Source organism: Rhinatrema bivittatum, chromosome 14, assembly GCF_901001135.1.
Source record: "Rhinatrema bivittatum chromosome 14, aRhiBiv1.1, whole genome shotgun sequence".
NCBI lineage: Eukaryota > Metazoa > Chordata > Amphibia > Gymnophiona > Rhinatrematidae > Rhinatrema > Rhinatrema bivittatum.
This window is the reverse complement of record NC_042628.1, coordinates 24,266,406-24,288,552: the sequence shown is the minus strand read 5'-3', so window position 1 is coordinate 24,288,552 and position 22,147 is coordinate 24,266,406. Positions and strand designations below refer to the sequence as shown.

Genomic DNA, 22,147 nt, shown 5'->3' with positions numbered 1-22,147 from the left:
CCTGCACACACATATACACACACATTTTATAAAATAGCCCTGGCATGCGTATATGTGCGCCTACTTGTAAGCTTGTGTGCGCACGGTAGCGTAAGTCTGCTTTGGAACATGCAAGTGAGGGAATTTTTATAACAGATGCGCATCCAGGCCACGACCGGTTTCACAGGTTCGTCCACCCGTTTGCCCAGTATAGAGCTAGGACCTCTGATTCTTACTCTACTGGAAAACACCCCTGCTATATTTTCAGGAATATGAATGTCAGTTTTGCTCAAGTGCTGTTTGTTTGTTTGTTTTTTTTAATGCAAACCTTATATGAAATCAATTCATTTCCAAATAATGCATGAGCAACCCTTCTTGCCCCTAAAAATACTGATTTTGTTGACCTCAACGAAATTGACATCAAATTTTCTTGGAATGCCAAGATGGCAGAAGCAAGAGTTTGGGGAACAGGAACAGTTTCGTGGTGGCGTCTTGAATATATTTCTTCTCTCTTTTATGGGCAAGAAACAGAAGATTTGCCCACAGGTTTTGCCATGCAGGTCATCTGTGGTCCTATAAATTCTTTTGTCTTCTGGCTTGGCTTCATAACTGACTTTGGAGCATTCTTTGGCGTTGCCAAGTGGATGCAGGTCACAGGTGACTCTGGACTCTGTAGCCAGCTTGAGCCCGGAGTTTTGACATTCCTCCACTGTTCCACGGCTCCGTGAAGATGGAGGTGTCTTGCTAATAGTGACCTCAGATGACATTGGAGGGAATCATTCTGCGGAGAACACTGTTGGTGGAGCAACTAGAAGCCAGGGGAGGTGAGCAGATTCCTTTGGTGTAGCATCTTTGGAGATTAAGGCCTAAGGTTCTCAGGGTACACAAAGCCTTTATCAGATCCCAAAAGATGTACTGCTGCCTCCTGTAAAAGGGGTTTCTCTGGAGGCATGAAGACCTTCCAGTTTGCCTGCTGTTTCATCTTTGAGACCTAAACCTTTTAGTTTGGAAACATTATGGAAAAGTATTTCAGCTATGGAATTGTTCCTCTCTAGGCAAATTCAAGCTAGTTCTATATGTTTGGAAAAGTTTTTGCAGAGGTGGTGCCTCACAGAAATCTTTAATATCAAACAATGAGTGACAGTGATTGAGCATAAAGTGACGCAATCTCAAAAGAGAATTATTTGTGAAAGACTCTATAGTTCATAATAAATTAGAAAATATAGAGCATGCAGTAAGAAGGCACAAGTTGCACCTTTTTTTAATTTTTCTAGGGTATCTACCATATCTGTAATTGAAATATTTCAAAAATGTTTTGATATTGAAAATTGCTCGAGTCAGTTCCACTGCTTGCCAGGGCGTTTTACTTTCTACCTTCTACCAAAAAGGAGGCTGAGGGACAAGAGTCATCTTTTAATACTTTGGAGCTTGCATCCTTCTGAGAGGAATCAAAAACTGAGCAGGCAATGTAGTCTACACTGTGCTTTAGAGCCCGACAGCAGCTGCTTGCTGAAAACATTTTTTTTTAAGCAAATGATGCCCTGTTTTTGAATTGTCATACTAGAATGTTTCTCGATGTTTCCAAATCTACTTAGAAGAGAAAAACAGGTTCTCCTTTAAAGCAAGGGTGATACAGGTGAGAGGTCTTTCTTGTTTTCCCTACAAATCCGGCTCAAGTACCACATGCACACTATTTGGTTATTTTCTTCCTTCTCATCTGCCAGCTTTTCTTAGTAATAAGTTGCCTGATACCCCAGCAATGGAATTTCGAATTGTTGGAAGATTGCCATGTAGACTTTGCTGCTATAGTTCTTGCTTAAAGTTACTTTTAATGTGACTTGGATCTCTCGGATTATGGACTTATAGTTTTAGTGAAATGAAGATGATTTTTTTTTCTTTTTTTCAGTTTTGGTAATGTTATAATTGTATTGGCTATTCTTTTTCTTCAACGTGTGGCTGCTTGTAGCTCACATATAAATTTATAATAAACAATTTAAAATGCTCTTGAAACAATACTGTCATTATAAAGTGAGACCACAGTGTTATCAGAACGCCAATTGACGACTGCACCTTTAATTACAGAAATAATGAAAGTTGTTGTTATTTGTTTTGGCTTATCATGTTTATTGTTGCATAATGTTTTAGTATATGTTTACTCGAGAGCTCTTTGCTCACCCAGTTGCTCCCCATCCTCTTCAAGCACTTTCTCCTCCCTCCCTGTCTCTGGCCAAAGGGCTGAGGCCGATGAACTTCCAGTCGGTTAGAGGAGCTTCTCAGTTTTCCAGACCACACAGGCCTTTGTGTTAGAAAGGGAAGAATCTTCGGATCTTTAAACGATATCACAGTCTAGTAGCCGCCGGTTTGCACTAGAACTAATACAGTCCCTAAAACGTTCAGACGAGAGGGTCAAGCGGGAGTTCATCTTTTGCAAACGTCTGGTGGCAGCGAGTAATATGAATAAAACTCACATACCAATAAAGTTTCAGGCCTGTGGGGGATTTTTTTCCCCCTCCCCAAAATGCTTTATATGGAGCTGTTTGCATATTTCTATAGAGCTGTGGAAGTGTTTAAGCTGTATGTGCTGTATGGATAAAATAATATTTAACATTTTAAGCCCAGTTAGTTAAAACATAAACATAAGAAAATGCCATACTGGGTCAGACCAAGGGTCCATCAAGCCCAGCATCCTGCTTACAACAGTGGCCAATCCAGGCCACAAGAACCTGGCAAGTACCCAAAAACTAACAGGTCGATACAGTAAAGTGTGCTCCGTCGGAGCGCACTGTCAGCTTGCTCTGGACGCGTGTTTTCCCTTATTCAGTAAGGGGAGGAAAACACGCGGCCCACCCGCGGCACCTAATAGCGCCCTCAACATGCAAATGCATGTTGAGGGCGCTATTAGGTATGCGCGCGGGATCCAGTAAGTAAAATGTGCAGCCAAGCCGCACATTTTACTCTAAGAAATTAGCGCCGACCCAAAGGTCGGCGCTAATTTCTTCTGGCGCCAGGAAAGTGCACAGAAAAGCAGTAAAAACTGCTTTTCTGTGCACCCTCCGACTTAATATCATAGCGATATTAAGTCGGAGGTCCCCAAAAGTAAAAAAAAGTAAAAAAATAAAAATAAAAAATTTGAATTCGGCCCGCGGCTGTCAGGCCGAAAACCGGACGCTCAATTTTGCCGGCGTCCGGTTTCCGAGCCCGTGGCTGTCAGCGGGCTCGAGAACCGACGCCGGCAAAATTGAGCGTCGGCTGTCAAACCCGCTGACAGCCGCCGCTCCAGGCCAAAAGGAGGCGCTAGGGACGCGCTAGTGTCCCTAGCGCCTCCTTTCCCTCGTTTGCACCGCGTCGCCTAATTTGCATGCTGGAGCATACTGGATAGCTCGCACTGGCGAAGGGCCGGTGCGTGCGCCGGGAGAGCGGGCGTTCGTCCGCTCTCCCGCGGTTTTACAGTATCGGGCTGTAAGTCTATTCCATGTTACCATTGCTAATGGCAGTGGCTATTCTCTAGGTGAACTTAATAGCAGGTAATGGACTTCTCCTCCAAGAACTTATCCAATCCTTTTTTAAACACTAACTGCACGAACCACATTCTCTAGCAACAAATTCCAGAGTTTAATTGTGCGTTGAGTAAAAAAGAACTTTCTCCGATTAGTTTTAAATGTGCCCCATGCTAACTTCATGGAGTGGCCCCTAGTCTTTCTACTATCGTAAATAACCGATTCACATCTACCCGTTCTAGACCTCTCATGATTTTAAACACCTCTATCATATCCCCCCTCAGTCATCTCTTCTCCACGCTGAAAAGTCCTAACCTTTTTAGTCTTTCCTCATAGGGGAGTTCCATTCCCCTTATCATTTTGGTAGCCCTTCTCTGTACCAATGTGTTTTATAAACATAGCACTTCCCAAACACAGAGGCACAGACTCTGAGATTAAAGGTAATAATAATTTGCTTATGCCTATTTCTAAATTACTGTTGGATGCATAAAAGAAGGGAAAGGCAGAAGACCAGCCCTGCTGCCCTAAAATCCCCCCCACTGTAAATGCAAGCCGCGGCGATTAAGAGCGCCTTCCTTCTGAATTTCCCATGTCGCGGGCTCGCAGGCTTCCAAGTGCAGCTGCCAACGCAGCCCCGCCCCCCGAAGGCCGTCACGGCTCCTGACCCCTCCCCTCGTCCTGCCTCATCCTTCTCTCCGGCTGTCAGTTGTTGCTATACGGCAGGGTGCGCTCTCCGCCGATTGGACGCCCCGTTCGTGACGTCATCCCACATCCCATGCCTCCCTCGTCCCTCACCGGTCGTATGCTAATGAGGCGCAGTCGGCGCTGGCCTGGCGTCGAGGCTCGGTCTCTGGGACGAGGGGCAGCCGATGGAGCGCTGCGGGTGAGAGAAAGAGGGCGACTTCGAGGCAGCCCGGTCCCGCTAGGTAAGCCTCGCAGTCCGGAGAAGCGCGGCCTCCATTTTTGTTTTATTGCTGTTTTGTTTTACCCCCGCACGGAACCGAAAACTCTGCGACGGCCGCGTTGTATCCCAGCCCCGCCGCCGCCGCCACTTCTCCTCCTTTCCTCTGTCGGTTTTTACCAACGCTGGTGGCGGCGGCGGCGGCGGGAATAGCCGGGGCTTTGGTTGCCGCAGCGTCTTCTCCACTGCCCCCCCTCCCCCCCCCCCCACCAGCTGACGGTGCGGGCCCGGGTCGTCCCCTCGCTCGCTGCCCCCCCCCCCCCGGATCCGGAGAAAGGGTCGGGAGCGCGGCTCCCCGGGAAGGCGACCATAAAAAGCTTTTTATGTAGCGTGAACGGGAGGAGAAAAATGCCGGGGGGGGCACTCCGACGTCCCTCGCCGGATTTTCCCCTTGATCGGTGCCGGGGAGGAAGCCGCAGCCCGCCGGAGGCTCTCACGTGAGAGGCAGGTGGCAGGGCGGTTGGATTAAGGGAGCGCTGACATTTTGCTGGCAAGAAAGAAAACCTCCCCAGAAGGAGCTCTGAAGTTCCCGCGGGGACGGATTTTACACCCCAGGACTTGTGCCTGGCGCGGCCGCGCTGGGGACGGCTTCTCGCTCATGTGGCTTCTGCTTGTAGCCCGGGCAAGCTGAATTTTTTGGTTAGGTGGGAGGGCTCGGCTGGCCCGATCTGTGTGTGTGAAGCCCTTACCCCCCCCCGAGGGAGGCGATGTTGTTTATCTTGGGTCGCAGGCTCTTGTGTTGAAATGTCTTGGATGAGTCTGAATCATTTAATCGGGAGTCGAAGGCAAAAAAAAAAAAAATCTAAACCAACCACACTTTCAGTAAGGCTAGCGCACGTTTCTTGAGTATCGCAGTAGTTACTAAAATGAAATCTTTTGTGAAGAAGAAAAGGGAGAAACAAAAGGTACCACGCTGCTACGTTTTTCTACTACATACATCCAGGAAGGAGTAAATGGGCTAATTATGCTTTTCAATTTTTGCAAGCCTCACAAGACTTCTAATTATGAAACCCAGTGTGAAGTGCAGCCAGAGATGGAAATATGATCCAGAACTGATGTGGTGTGAAATATACAAAAAGACTTGAATGTACTCTGCATACTAACTGGACTAATATGGCCTCCTCACCTTGTAATAGGAAAAGGACGCGTCCCTTGATCGGGATTACATGGAATGTATTTTAAATGGAATTGGTATTCTTGGACTCTAGCATGTTTTTGACTAGATTTTAGAAAATCATTTTAGAAATGCAGATGAAGAAACTAAAGATAACTAGATAAAATCTAGTCATCTTTTTTAGATAGATATATTCCTTATTTTCAACAGAACACATGTAATGTTCTCTTTGTGTAGAAGTAAAGGGCAGCAAAAACTCAGTGTTTTGGTTCCCTGTTTTTATTTCCTTTTGGTTTTGCCATAGTTACCCCATCATCTGAGGCATAAGTGATTACCTTGATTTGTACCTTGGCGCATGTGATTTTAAGAGGCAGGTGGTGTTAAAAATCTGCCTTTCACAAATTGTGAAAATATCTTTGCTTTTGTTTGCAGTTAGCAGTTCATTTTCTCACCCCCTTGCCACCCTGCTTTAAAATCCCCAGTATCTGCAGGGCGTCTTTTTGCTGGTAAGTCATGCTAGCACACACCTTTTTCTGTCTGCAGATCTGCTACATTTTACACTGGAAGATTCTTAGCAGGCACGACAGCTTACAAAATCAAGCCTGCTTAGCAGCTTTGGTCACTGCTTTTCTTAGGTGTTTGCTGGTAGTGCAAAACACACGGTATCTGCATTCCCAAACCTTTCTGTGGAGGAGCTGATGATCTTTTTTTGTGTGGCTTTGTTACTGCTGTTAACTTATTTCTATAATAAAGCAAGATGTATGCAGTCCCTGCACTATGGAGCTTAATTCAGTTTGGAAAGGAAAAAAAAAAATTGGATGTTGTGTTTCTGATGCAGGATCTCAAGAGGCTGCTGCAGTGCATGGCTGATGGTTTAGAAGAAAATATTCAAAGTCAACATCAACACATTTGTATAACTGTCAACTGTTAGAACACAGTTGGGCTACTTAGTGGATGATGAGAGCTATTCTGTAACCTTACACTAAGATTTTAAAAACCATTTTCTGTTTGAATGTTTAGCTATAAAGATAACTTTATTGGCATGCATGGCTATGGCACCATATTGCAGGGGCTAAGAACCAACACGTTATTCTGTATTTGAAGAAATGAAAGGTTATGTGCGTTATTGTCTTGGTGTTCCTAGTTCATGAGTCTCTCTTGAGAAAAAGAAAAAGCTATTTAGCAATTTGTGTCTAACTCTAAAACAGACACTAGCAGTTACCTTAATAGTATATGCAAAGTTCCACTGTTCAGGAGATTTCAAGGAGAAGTTTTATATTTCCATGGTTGGGACTTGACTTACAAACAGCAAAGTGACTGCAACCTTATGGAGGTTGAAAAGGCCAGTTCAGCTGGTCATTGGGAAGAGTCTGTGTAAGGTTTGGGCTAGTCATTAGGCACAAAAGCTGCCGCGTCGTCTTCCATGGCTCACAGAAAGCGTTAAGTTTAAATATTTTGCGGCATAAATTGTGATCACAGTAAAACACTGGCTTGCTGAAGCTACTAGTTGCGGGATTTCCTGTTCCAATTTAAATTCCTGTTTTCTAAGCAAAGTAACAGTAAAATGAAGTCCAGAATGCAGATGTCTGAATCACCAAATACTGGTTGCAGATGCTTCACTGCTGGGAGTGAGCTGCTCCATTGCTATATCTGTGGAACAATAGGGCTGTTGTCGCATTTAACCCAGTTCCCTTTCTTCCAGTCTGTTTTTCATTCCTTTTGATCTTAGCAGTGTGCCCTTGGCGGGTCCCATATAAGAGTGATCTTAATTCTTAACTACCACTAGCTTATTGGAAAAGAGAAGATTCCCTGATAGCTGCAAAACTGAGGAAGAGCCATAAGAGAAAAATAGAATGTATTCAACAAAGTTGTCCTGCACTTTTTAAATATCCTTGGCTCCTAGAGAAACTTCTTTAATGTGCCTTTCTTTAGTGTCTTGGGTAAGATAACCAGGTTACGATTCATGTTAAAATTCAGCTCTGTACAAAAATTTGCCTGCTTTGAATTGTCAGTGTCTCCTTGAGATGGATCCAGAAATGTTAAGATGTCTTTCCTAATCCTTGGAAATAGTGTTTTGTCTTTTTGTTTTTTTGTAGTCTGCATAGAAAATATTTTTTCACTGAAGGTGTTGGACTTCCAGCAGAGGTGGTAGGAACCAAAACAGTGGCAGAACTCAAGCGAGCATGGTATAGACAAAGGGACTATCCCGAGAGAGGGAGGGAGAAAACTACAGATGGAGTAAGACCTTGTGCAGCAAACTGGGTGGACAAAATGGTCCTTTTCTGCTAAGTTTCTCTTTCTCCCTTTGTCATCTTTGCAGTTCAGATAATAGGAATTGGCTCACTTTTTAGGCTTTTTCAGTTTGTGAATAGCTATGCTTTTAAGTTGGGGCCTCACCTTCAGAAACCTAACCTAGCAGATTCTGCATGTAAGGATGATTTAACCCACCTGGTTGGTTGCTCCTGCTTCCTGATTTATATGTGAGGATGTACCAAAGCGATGTTGACACTGCACATTGGTTGACTTTGGCACCTCTTCTCTGGAGGTAGAGATGCATCCATCCCACTGTTCTGTGCAAGTCAGCTTTGTCATTTCCCCTATAAACCCTCTCCTGTTCTGGGTAGCTGTGCATATACATTTCCATACCTAGCCCAATTCTCAATCACCCCTTCTTTTATCCCCTCTCCCCTCCTGCTCTTTGCCATATTTCACTGTGCTTCATGACATTGTTACTGTATACTTTAACTGTGCATGGGAAACTTTACCAGAAGCTATTTCTCTGACTGTGAGGCTATTGCTTAGTTGATTAAAAAAAATCAAATTGCCTCGCAATGAGCAGAAGATAGTAAGAGAACAGCCGTTAGTTGAGCATTTACTCTTTAATAAAGCATGCTCTGCGAAAGGCAGTTAGTGTTCAGAGTCCTCTCGGATGCTTTTCGTTTCCCCTAAAATGCCGTATAACTCTGCTCCTCAAGGACTATAAACCAATCTGTTTCAGGGAGACCAAGATATGAGAGTCTGTTTTAAAAATGGCTATTAATTTGGAAATATCCCGAAAATTAGGCTGCAAACCAGATTTCATTCCCTTGCTGTATGTCAGTGATACCCTCTTTCTAGCATCTCTTCCTTTCATCATCATTGGCTGAGATAAACTAACATAAGGATAATTACCTGAGTGGAAATAGAGCAACAGCAGTTTGGTGATTTAAGGAAAGTAGCCAAGAAAATGCTGCAATAGCGCCCCTAAGGAAGGCAAGTTTTTGCTACAGATAATCAATGGAAAAGCACCAACCACATGTTTGTAATGAAAATTTCATTAATACTTTTAGCACTTTGTGGGATTATATTGGTCTGGCATTTACCTCATCCACTCGGCTAAGATGCTTTAGAAACAGCTCTGTTGCACTTTAAATGTCCTTTGTCACCTGGAGAATTTTTTTTGTTTTTACTGGATCATGTGCTGTTCAAGCAATGACTGGGTGTTAATTATTGTTCCTATCAGTGTTTTATATATATATTTGATATTTCACAAGTTTATAAAAATACATTTTGAAAAAATGAAATATTGATGGAATAGTACAACAGAACCATAAAGAAAAAAAATATACAACTTTAAAAATAATTCTCAAACCCATACCATCAATCCATGTCCACAATCAAGGAAGAGGCAATAATGAAAAGATGGGAGCCAAGTATTACCCTCTGATTAACACTACTCAACCATTACAGGTCCCTTCAAACTTTTCTGATTGGATTGACCTATTAAAGATGAAAACAACTCCCTGATATTTCAGAATACACTTTAAAAGAAATTTTAAAAAGAAATCTGCACTTAATGATGTACCCGCTGTTGCAAATTCAGGAAGGCCATTTGATATTTTTCAGCAGAAAAATTTGTTTCCAGCTTTTTCCAAGGAGACTCACAAAAGACAAACAAGGGGAAACAATTTCAGTGTAGGAAGTCTACAATCAATTTACCTTAAATATATCAAACATGGCATCAGAAAAAGCTAATGTACAATGATGTACATCTACCGACTCTCGCTGCACAATGGACCCCAAATGGTGGTAGCAGTCTACGCTTTTGTTTTCATTCATCTGCCGATTCTTTTTAACCTTATCTGTTAAAGCTTTATTATAAATATGGCTATATATACACTACCCTTATTTACTTGAATACCCCCAGTAACTATCTGTGCATACAAAATTAAAATAAAAATAAAAATATACTCTTGTCCAGAAACAGCATTGGCAACTTCGCAGGAACCAAAAACCCGAAATAAGCTCGTGTTTCGGTGGCCACCGCTACCTGCATCAGGGGTGATAACTCACTGTAACATTACAAATATACTAGATATATGTCCAAAGATTGTATGTAAACAGACAAAAAAGAAAGTACACACGTTATCCCAATACCAATAATCATAAATGCGTTTGACGTGCATATTTTTTTATATACTCGCACTGAAAAAGAATAAAATAAAACTTAATTAAACAATACCCAGCACATAGATAAAGGTATATAAAAAAAAAAGGCACTCAACCATTTAAAGCACTTGTTATGATCTCAACGATATTGCAGTGTCGATGGAAAAATGCTCAAAGCAAAACAAGTCTCAAGGCCATTTAAATTCTAGTAGACAAATCATCTATTCGACATAACTAAATATCAAATACATAAAGCCATAGCATCACCCCAATCAAAAAAACTCTCAGATATAGACTCAACAATTACCCCACTCTTTCAGTCCTCCGGGTTGTACTGTATCTAACCAGTATATCCTCTGCTGCTATTTCCATGTTAAAATCGCATCTATATCGCCACCACGGGTCCCAGTACAGACAGATTCCGACACTGCAAACGTAAAATCATTAAATGTGTGTCTCTCTTTTTTTTTTTTTTTGACAACGATCAAGTGGAACTTCAACCCTATTGCAACTAATTGCGCTCGGATGTTCTATCATTCTGGTGCGTATGGAACGTTTGGTTTTCCCAACGTATAATAAAAAGCAAGTGCACCAAACCACATAAACAACCTGTGCAGTGGTGCAAGAGGCTGTAGTTCTCAACACATGATGGGAGAATTTGTCAAAGGCTCATATATTACCCTAAAGGACTGCAGACAAACAGAGCAGCAGCCACATGGATAATGGCCAGTTGAGTCTGAAGGAAATGAATGACTAGAATTAAACTTGGAATATGGTTGCATAAAGCACTCACAAAGCGGGGAGTAGCTGGCTTATTACGGCGGTTACTACCCCAAACCAAATGTGCCTGATACTTCACTTTCGATGCATATCCAGCATGGCTCTCTGCTTCATGGCATGGGAGAGGCTGATACATCAAGCATTTCCAGCATAGCTCTCTGCTTCAACAGCAGGGGAATAAGAAAAGCTGAGGCTTCACGCATATCCAGAATAGCTTTGACTGCAGGGGAGAAGAAAAAAAAAAAAAAAGGATTCGCACTCACAAAGCAGGGAGTAGCTGGCTTGTTACGGCGGTTACTACCCTAAACCAAAAGGGCCTGATACTTCACTTTCAATGCATAACCAGCATGGCTCTCCGCTTCAACGGCAGAAGAGAAGAAAAACAACCAATAGGGGCTGTTTGACATAGTCTGGGTAAAGGGAATAAACATGGGTGTAGCTTGCTTATTGCAGCAGTTACTACCCCTACTACCCCTAACTAATCAAGCTAGGTATTTCACTTGGATGCAGCTCCATCACTGCTCTCTACATTAATGGTGGGGGTGGAAGGGAAATAGAACCAAGAGTTAAGAGAAAATGATAAGTATGAGAGAAAAAAATGTGTGAAGCTTGCTGGGCAGACTGGATGGGCCGTTTGGTCTTCTTCTGCCGTCATTTCTATGTTTCTATGTTTCTATGCAAAACTTCCTTTTGTGGTACATTAGTGTACAAAGATACTATATATCATTCACCAAACTCAAGTTAGTGAAAGGACCTGTGCCTGAAGAATATTGATGACTTCAGAGGAATCCCTCACATAGGAAGGAAGTGATACAACAGTTGATTCCAAACATTTACCAATAAAAATTGATAAAGGTTCCAGCAAAAACCCACCTCGCCAAAACTATGGGTCTACCTGGTGAGTTGATTAGACTTGTGAATTTTTGGAAGCAAGTATAGCACCGGGAATTTAAGATAATCTCTTAAAAATCTGTGCTCCTTGGTGGTAATCCAAGTAGATTCTAAGGCATGATCTAAAGGTAAATCCATTCTTGATTTCAGGTTTGCAGAGGGATTAGTGTCTGAAAGCTGCCTCAATATCTCTTCTCTATTCGTATCCATGCACCACAGCTGCTTTGACTGTAACACTGTGGTCATCTTGAAAATCTTTTAAAACAAGATCCTCTTCTTTCATGAGATTGTATTGCTTGAAAGATTTGTGTCCCGCTACTGTACGTATATCCTTGATCAGTTGATCAGTTAGGGGTTTCTGCTTTTTCTTTTGGTTTTAATGAATTTTTCTGCCCATAAAAAGCAGTCTTCGTTTAAAGAACAATCTAAGTATCCATTTTCCATCAGAATCAAGAGCAAAAGATGTCGCCAGCATGTTTCCTTGAGAAGTGCTAGTCCAGCCCAGGACCCACCAGGGAACACAAGCTGCTTACATGTAATTCCATCCTTTTCCCCTTCTTGGGTCACACAACCTTAGGGTACAAACTTCTGTCGATACAGGAAACTGTATGGTACCTGATTTCTGGGCACAGACCTCCTTTCTATTTCTGCCCTTGCTCAGGTCATGTGGTAGGTTTGTTCTCTTGCCTGAATTTAAAGTCCCCGCCCCCTTTTTTTGTTTTTGTTTATACAGTATGGATTTTTTTTTCTCATGTATCCTACTGCTCTGACAGAAAGGTACTGGCAAATGCTGAGTCTGCACCTCACCTATAGCCAAGGGAGGTCATGAACAAACACAGGGAAGTCAAAACGTCTTTTTTTTTTTTTTTTTAGGAGGCAATAAAGCTGATTCATAAATTTCCACACGGTATAGTAGGGATGACCTGGTTTCCAAGATCCACAAACAGGCCTGGTTTTCAGGATATCTATAACGAATATGCATGAGAGAGATCTGTATGCACTGCTTCCATTATATGCAAACATATTCCATGCATATTGTGGATATCATGTGCAAAGCAAGCTTGTTTGTGGCTATGGAGGACTGGAGTTCGCCTTGCCTGGAACATAAAAAGGCTCTTATGATTGCATCTAAAACTAAGCAGCCTGGCAATTGATCATCTCAGCTTTGGTTGAAACTAAAAATGAGGCTTAGTGAGCTCTTTCTACATTTAGTAGTTGACGAAATGTATTTGCACCATATGTTTCACACAAGTTCAGTAAAAAAAAAAAAAGTCACCATAACTTCCCCCTCATCTCCTGCTGGAATCCCCATTCCAGAAACAACTTCACAAGAAGTTTCGTGTAATGCTGTCCCATAAGACCCAACGCACGTTGTAATGTGGATGGCGTAGTGGCAGTGCCGTGCATTACCATATCAGAGTCCTGGCTTCTGCTCATTGGGTCAGCAGGAACTGCGGAGGCAGCATTCTGTCCTTGACCACAAGTCGGGAATCCCAAACCTCACACGAGAGTGACACCTACAGGTGTAGACTTCGGGGTTCTTGCATAATTATTTCTGAAAAGTGCTCCGTAGTCTGCGGCTTCCTTCGGGCCATTGTTTGCTGCAGTGGGTTACGTTGTAGGAAGGGAAAACCCAGGAAGGTGCAAATGAAGGTTCATGAAGCTGCGACTCTATTTGGAAGGGGTTCCAATGGAGCCTAAATAAGCTGCCAAGTCAGATTTAAAATTGCAAATGTGGCATGCATGTCTTCTGCAGAACTACCCTGGACCGGCCACCTCTTGTGTTGGTAAAGCCTTCCAGTGCCCCCTCGGTTTTCATAACTTTTCCTGAGACTTCTTTAATCTCTGCATTCACGTGAATGTGTCAGTATCATAAAACAAAGCTTGGATTCGTTTCAGTGACCTAAATACCCTGCAGCACTCAATATTTCAATGCTAAGTGCTTAACACATCCCTGATCTTTCCAGTGCAATCAAGTTTCAAAGGGCTCTGGACTTGGAGGCTATTTGTGTGCTTGGGGTGATGGGAGGTAAATTTTGGATGAAACAAATTGATCAATAGCAATAGTCCTTAGTGGCTCCGCTCCCTCTCTGCTCTCCCGCAAGGGAAGCTACCGTTTCTTGGCTGGTGGGCTAGCATGGGGCAAAAGAAAACTTGAAATGCTTTTCATAAACTGTAGCACCGTTGATGCTTGGCTGATTGGGACCTCTCTCTGATTACAGATTTCTGATGCTGCTTTTGCTTAATATCAGATTAGCTAAGCCTGTAAATATTTTAAGGAAACATTTGTTTAGTTGCCGCGATTCTTTCAGCTCAATCTTTATTTCCATTAAGAACTGCCTGAACTGTGGTGTGATGCTTTGGATAGAAAAGCAAGTACCTGATTGGAAGCTACAGTGTGACAAACTCAAAAACGGCATTTGGAAGTATAATCAATAAATTATATTTTAAGCCTTTAAGTATAGTTGATTTTTATCTCCTTGTGCGTCCATCAGGATAACAGCATATACGATCGATCTGTCTCTGGCGGTGTCGTACCATTCTAGTTTCTGTGATCCTTGTTGACCTCTGCTCCTTTGCTAGATCCTACCCGTTTCTCTGTTCTGGGGGATTTGACGACTTCTGTTCAAGCAACAGCTGTAGCATAGCAGGGGTCCTTGTGATGCAGATAATGCACAGTGACAGTGGAGGGAGCTGAAGAGGCTGTGTGGGAAGCAAAAAATTATTTATAGCTCAGTACCTAATATAAAGACACCTGTGCTCTCAGTGGAGACTACAATCATGTGTTTGGAATATAATGCATGTTTCCACTGTGTAAAACCAGGGCTGAAATATTCAGCTCCTTTCAGGATCCGACAAGTACTCTCAGCGCTTCAGGAACTGATGCTGTAAACAAAGCCTAGTCCTGTGGGGCAGATGTCTGGAGCCTGTTGCAGTCAGCATGTCCTTACTGCAGCCTGTGATACGATCCATTTTCTCACCTATTGTTTAATGACTGAACCTCTGGTTCCTCTCGTACTGAGCAGGATTACAACTGCAACAATACCTCCTCAGTAATGGAAAAGTAACCTGCCTCCTGATGGTCTAATCCAAGGGTAGGCAACTCCTGTCCTGGAGTGCCATAAACCGCTTAGGTTTGCAGGATATCCACAATGAATATGCATGTCAGATCTAGATGCAAATCTATCTTGTGCATATTCAGAACCAGACCTGTTTTTGTAGCACTTGGTGGATCGGAGTTACCTACTCTTGGTCTTGTCCCAGCTCAGGTTCCCTGTTAGTGGGTGAACAATCTAACGCTAGGGGAATTCTGCTTCACGATAGGAAGAGCAGACATTGAAGGAACAAAGTGATACGCTATAAATGCTTAAATGCCAGTTATCCCAGCGGTAACTTTCCTGACATTTGCTTAAAACCGAAGAGTTAGAACAGGAGATCCACAATGAATATGCATGAGAAATTTGCATGTGATGGAGACTCAGTATATGCAGATTTATCTCATGCGAATTCATTATGGAGATCCTGAAACTGTGACTGGCTGCGGGGTTTCCAGGACAGGATCGTGAGACGCTGAAAACGCAGTTCCCGCTCCATGGGAGGGTTCTCTTCTCAGGAGCTCCCCTGCATTAGTTTGCCAGGTGTTACCATCCCAGGGCAATGCCCCCTCTTGCCATTCTCCCTGGTGATTGGAGCCAGAAGTGACAGCCTCTGGGGCTGGCTTTCCTTTCTCTCTACTGCCCCTGTTCCCCCCCCCCCCCCCTCACATTCATTTGGTTTCCTGTCAGTCATATTTCATGGGGGTCTTTCCACGAGAAGGATCTGTGACAAAAAGGAATGTGCTTTGTTTCCAGAACGGGTTGGGTTCCTTGCGTTTGTAGTACTTGGAGTGGCTGTGCCTGGACCCAAGCTTTCAAAATCCCGGGTACATTACAAGAAGCATTGCTTGATTGACAGCGATGCAATCAGAAATGGACTGATATTGGTTGAAATCCATTCATTACTTCATGCTGAAAAAACACGAATAAACCTGTTTTCAATATCTAATATGGGCCTGAGGTACTGAATGTTTTCCTTTCCCCCCCCATAGACCCAAAATGAGAAACTCCTTTAATACATCTGATCCTTGGAGACTGAAATATAAATTCCCCTCTCCAGACCAGCATTTCACAGTTCAGTTTTGGAGTCTCATTTAATAGATCTGGTTTTCGAGATATTCATAATGTATATGCATGAGAGATGCGCATACACTGTTTTCAATATGTACAAATATCAGAGGTATGTAAAACCTAGGGCATATACATGCAAGTTGCCTGTACTCAAGCAATTGCTATTCTATGAAAATAGAAAGTGTGCGAAGGAGCAATCTGGGGCAGAGACAACAATTACGTACAAGTTATTTGGAGATGTGCGTACACTTAGCAGTTTACTTGTCTAATTGTACACTGCTAATTATCTTGCATGATAAGACTTTTTTGTTGTATAGTATTGGCTGGGTAGGGGGGGCTGGGAGGAGTCCAGGCTGGAGAACTAGGAGGGTCTTAAGGACTGGACGATCTGGTGGAGTAACTGGTAAACTGGTTAATTTCCATTATGCACGTGTTTACATGTACAAGTCAGCATATTCAAGTAGGGTTTTATGTAAGGCCTACATTTTTGTGTGTAAAATGTGTGCATATATTTTTTTAAATAGGAAAAGTGCATGCATTCAGTACACTGAAATAGTTGCTTTCAATGCATTTCATGTGTTCGTGTGCAAGCATACATATGCACATCTGTAGACTCAGATGACTCATTGTGGCAACGTTTCTCATGTCCAGTGTAAGGTGCCAATTCTGAAGACTGATTCTGCCTGAAACAGCCAAGTCATACAGGTGGTGTATAAAACTGCTGTGCCCTTTCTGAGCTAGCAGCAGTACAACTAAAACATATTTGTTCTATACAATTTGTATACATTATATTCCAAACAATACTTGGACATCTTGGATAGCCTAGCAGTGTAATCATTAGTCATCTGTTCTAGTGTATAACAGTTTTTTTTAGACCAATATTTCATGTCTGTCATATTATCCCAGAATGGTGAAGGTAAAATTTAAATGAAAAAATAGTCCACAGACCCCAAAATAATATAGCCAAAAGCAAAAAAATAGATGGGGACTAAATCATAAAAAGTTAATCGATCAAATAAAATATCTAAATTGTTTGAGGAAAGGTGTCATGCAAATTGCTAAGACCGCCCAGACCAATTGATCATTCACCTTCAAAACTGATTAAGTTTTTTGTTTTTTTTTAAAGAGCATATTAAAAACAAGGCAAAGGTCCAAAGTGTTAAAGCATAATAAGCCCAACAGCACGGCCAGTGTAAAACTACTGGTCCTGTTCTGAATGCTAACCAGTCTTAGTGGATTACAAATTTGAACTTATCCCTGAAGAAGCCTTTCTCTGTGAAACACTGGCCATGCTGTTGGGCTTATTATGCATTAACACTTTGGACTGTTGCCTTGTTTTTGGTTGTTTTTTATGCTCTTTAAAAAAAAACAAAAAAAACCCCCAAAAAACACAATCAGTTTTGAAGGTAAATGATGGATTGGTGCAGGTGGTCTTAGCAATTTGCATGACACACACTCAAGCATCAAGTTTTGGTACAATTTAGATATTGTTTGGTTAATTTTTTACGATTTAGTCCCCTTCAATTTTTTTTTTATTTTGAAAGTAAAATGAAAACCATAACTTGTTCCTGTTACCTGTTCTTGTGCCAAATTTATTGATCTCATTTTCAGTATAGTAAATAGTATGGGTTGATACATCCAAAGTAAACTTGATATCCAGGGGCCAAATATTTAGAGAGCCAGCAACTTCCATAAAAGCAGATGCGTTGAGATCATCCTGGTTCAGATTGGCTCAAATATAGGTAGGTGGTAAATATGTATCTCCTTTTGCATGGCTTTTAATTTCATTTCTGCCCTCAGTGGATAGCGCGGAAGAAATCTGTAAGTACCTATTAGCCCACCAAGACACTAAGCATATGTGTCTTGGTGGACTAATGCAAACACTTCATTTATTTTTTTGAAAGTGGGGGCCTGCTAACTTTAGCCCGGTGATCACAGTGACGGGCCTGTAATGATGGGCCCCTTACATCTGACCACTAGTCACCATTGTGTGAAGGACTCCCTCATGAGATGTTAACACTACCTGGGCCAGGGAGCAGAAGAATTCAGGCGGGAATTGAAACCAAATTCCTCGGCCTGAGCCATTGGGCTGGTCCTGCAAACACATTTTCATGGTGTGCACTACGTTACAGGCTTTCTGCTGCTAACACCTGCCAAAGGTGGGCAGTGGACATGAGACCGGTTTGTTTTTCTTACATCCGTTTACAACAGACATTTCCCTGTCAATATCGCAGCTTTAATTTTTCTACATATGAGACTCCCGTTTTTATCATGGAGTTGGGAGTGTGTACATGGTTTGCACGTTTAAATGAAGCTATGGCAAATTGAAGTGCGGGCAGGTGTTTTGATTTGTCCTTAGTACAAATTGGCATCTGTGTGAGGGGAAATGGTTATTTTGCTGCTTCTATCCAGTTCTAGATGTTGGTGATGGCAGGAAAGGAGTGAGGCTTCTGTATACTGTAATGAAGCAGATAATATACTAATAAAGACCATCCAAGCTTGGGGAAATACTATGAAGTTTGGGAAGTGCATGATTGAGGTGTGTGGAAGTAGAAAATAGATTGACTATTCAGAGAGAGAAGGGTGGAGCTGGAGTGTACAGCCAGAGAGGGGCAGGGAGTGGAGAGGAGCTAGAGAGTACAGGGAGGGAGCAGGGCACAGCTCAATTTCCATACCAGCAAACCTCTTCATTATAGTTAGATGTTGGCGTGACCTAAAAAGCCATATAGTAGGGGTGTATGTGACTCAAAATAGTTATTTTTTCAAATATATGATGTGATTTTTTTTTTTTTTTTTTATTTGCTGAAATCCACAAATAACTTTTGGAATTTTTTCTGAACATTGAATTTGGGTGACTCAGTGTAACTGAATAATAACAAAAGGCCACTTCCCCATCAGTCAAGTTGGAAAAATATTACTAATTCTGAGTTGCTTTAGTGTGTGTGGTTACATTTTTATTTTATTTTTTTTAAGACAGGTTATAATTTGGATTAAAATATATATTTGTATGCAGGATGTTACCACCTCCATTGTTCAAGTTCTCGATCTTGGCCAAAAGACTAAGGAGAGACACATAGCTCAGATCCTGCACTCTGATTATAGCCAGGAAGGAGAGATGAGCTGCTATGGTTTGAATTGCTTTAAAGCACTTAGTATATGATTGTAGTAGCTCTGTTTGACCTGGAGGAAACTGGACTCTTTGTAGATTGTGATGCCTTTTTAATGGACCAGTAAAATATCTGTTGAGCTTTCTTCTTATGTAGGCTGTTGACGTTTATTGGAGAGAGTGCACTGAAAGTCTTCCTAGATTAAGCTCAACGTGACAGGGAAGGGTAACTCTGAGGCCTTACTGATTTCTAAATGAGATCATGGAGAGCATAACATTTGTTTCCAAAGAATATCGTTTCAAGTTATTGAACAGAATGAGTAAGAGGTTTTCTTTTTTTGTTACCTCCTTCCTGTTTTCTCTTACTGCTACGGTATTTGTTAGGGTATTTTTTTTCCTTAAATGTTTATGTATCTCCTTTTGTATACCTCTTACTACAGAATGCATGGCTTGGTGACAAGTTCCTTTGCTGTGCAAGAGATGTGAAGGAAAGTCAGATGTACCCCTCAGCACCACTCCTTCATTTTGGGGGTCACCGTAGCAGCAGTAGCTGTCTTCCCTCCCTCATGGGATTGGACACATTGACTTTGTATTGCAGCTTATCCCTTCTGGCCCCATTAAACAGGAGATTAATACTGGTGTTATTTTTTAAATGCTTTATCTACTGTTGGTTTGGTTTTGGAAATAAATCTGTGGCACTCCAGCTAGGTGGTTCAGTGGTGGTGCTGTGCGTCGCCGTGTGGTTTGAACTCTTGAGTTGGGTCCGTCGTCTTCATGCACTGGCAGGGGGCTGGTGATGTGGCGGAAGCAGTATTCATGATCTCTAAGGTGAGGGAATCTGTCATTGGGTAATAACAGTACCCAATGACTGAATTTCAGGCTCCAGAAGGAGCTGTGGTGCATGACTCGTGGCCAAGGACTGTCACTGCAATGACCATACTAGTATGGAGGTGGTGGGGCCATGATTCCAATCCAGTTCCACTTAGGCTGAAGCCAGAAAGGATCAGGAAAAAAATATGGTATACTGCTACTATAGTTTAAAAAACAGTCTTGGGGGGGCATGCTCTGTAAGTTTGGGGGGGTGTACAAAGATTAATCCATCCATCCTTCTGTATTTTCCCAAACCAAAAAAAGAAATACATTGCTGCATTTTTGTTTTAATTTGCTCTTAATACTGTTTAGTGACATTGTCAAAAAAGAACCACCATATGTCCTACGCACAGGATAGGAGTCCTCTATCGGCCTGGTGGTAGCCAAAGATTAATTGGGCCCCAGTTTTATTCAGGAGAAGCCAAATAAGCACCACAGTAGAGACTGTATTTGCTGCTCCTATAATACCATTTGTTTTGGACCCAGGAATGGTCTTTCTAGTCAGTGGAATCCCCTCCGCAACTGGCATGACTTATCAATAGCCTGTTCCCTTGTATTACCTTTGTAACCCTTTCTTAGTGGATGGCACATATCCTGAAGGGCCATAAAAGAATTAACTGGGACTGTCCTCGCACTTTTCTATGGGGTTGAAGGCTAATCTCCTTGGTCCAGGCAGAAGTGTTCTCCCATGTGTTTGTGTTACAATAGCTCTTTAGGGCAGGTAACTTACAAACCCGGCAGGACTTGCTGGATGGGTGTTCAAAATAGTCGTCTTTAATTCCTCTTAAAAGAATCAATAGATGGAAGCCAGTGTCCAGATCCTTCCCGTGTTTGCAGATTTAAATGCTATCTAACTTTGGAAATGTCCTTCTAGGCAAGGTTGTGGAATGATCGTATCCTCCATGGTAAGGAAAGATTTTCCCCAGGGGACTGGGGGTGCCCTAACCGTGGTGGATACCCTAGCAGTACCTGAGGTTCACGAAGAATCCTGTACTCCAGCCTGGCAGTGTCCTGTGGTCCCAGAGGTGGAAACTCCGTTGGGGGTCTCCGGATGTCCTTATCCTCTCTTTCTCCCCCTGACTCCTCTTCAAAACCAGATGCGGTCAGCCACCGAGAGCAGTCCTTACAGCTTCCTTCGCTTTTGGTGAAAGAACGAAAGCTCTGATTCCAAGACACTTTTTTTTTTTTTTTTTCCTCTCTGCAGTCACTGTGGCCTCTTGAACTTTGCAAAGAGGCACAAAGCTCACTACAGAGCAGGGGGTGCTGCCTGTCAGAAGGCTCAGGGCAAAACTGTGAGAACTTCAGAAAAACTGCAAAAATCCTTCCCTTGTCTCTCCCCTCCAGTCCACTTCTGGGGACCTGGCAGGGCAGCGTCTCTCCCTCTCTCTGCTAAGCTGAGGACCTAACTTGGGAGAGTGCACTCCTCTTTTGAAATCAAATTTACGTGGCCACTCACTCCCTCTTGTGGCCTGGGCGAGGGCCTGTGCAGGAATGCGGTCTCCGTTTTAAGCTGATATAAATCCTAAGGGCTAGGAGCTAAGGCCAGTTAGTGGCGGACCTAAGGTCTGACCAAACTTTATTTTGGCAAAAGCTTAAGGGAGGTGTAGTATTGGTGCTTGGAGCAAAGCAAGGGGAATTCCTGGAATGTGCCCTTCAAATCCATCTTCTTCTGTCAGCTAGGGGCCCCTTGGTCTTACCCAGCTGTGCTGTTGGCTAATACAGAAATACAGTTGTAGCCATTGTGAAGGCTTTGATTCATTACTGACCCATTCAGACTCCCAGCCAGCTGATGTACACAGGAATTAAGGGAGGGAAAGAGCTAGCAGGTAAAATGGAGATCTACTTTAAAGCCACTTGTAAGGCTTGAATGTTTCCTTCTGTGGAAGCTTTGGTTCCCTGTATGTACCCAGATCAGTCCAGACCACTGGATTATGCCTCCCTTCCAGCAGATGGAGTCAGAGAAAAAAAGCTGAAAAGGCACCTCCTATATAACCCGGTGTGTCACCTGAGATCCTTCAGTATTTCTCTGACTCCAGCAGATGAAGGTGGCAGAACCTGCGGTCCTGATCCTTTTAAAAAAGAAAAACAGGGATCTTGGGACCTCTCTTTACCTATGGCTAGATCAACTACTTAGATGAGGATCTATTTTAAAGCCAATGGTAAGGCTTGAACGTTTCCTTCTGTGGAAGCTTTGGTTGGGTGCCAGGAATGTATTGGTGGCAGTTAGCCTACTCCTGAAGTACTGCACTGTTAAGGGTGGCGGATTCCTGTTTGGGTAAATAGTGCCATATAAATCTATATTATTGATTTTCTACTGCAATTAAGCTTTTCAAAAGAAATACAAAACTGTTTTGT

General features: G+C 42.6%; 1 protein-coding gene across 3 annotated transcripts in view; it reads left to right on the top strand.

Annotated features, from left to right (window-relative positions):
• SNN (stannin) overlaps positions 1 to 22,147 on the top strand; it is a 178,000-nt gene that overhangs the window by 149,705 nt on the left and 6,148 nt on the right. Inside the window, exon 1 of one of the 3 annotated variants that reach the window (XM_029577116.1) lies at positions 4,207 to 4,402. The exons of the other annotated variants lie outside the window; for them this stretch is intronic. The gene's annotated coding sequence lies outside the window, so the exon portion shown is untranslated. Of the gene's footprint in view, positions 1 to 4,206; positions 4,403 to 22,147 lie in introns of those variants that run through there. 3 annotated transcript variants of the gene reach the window in all.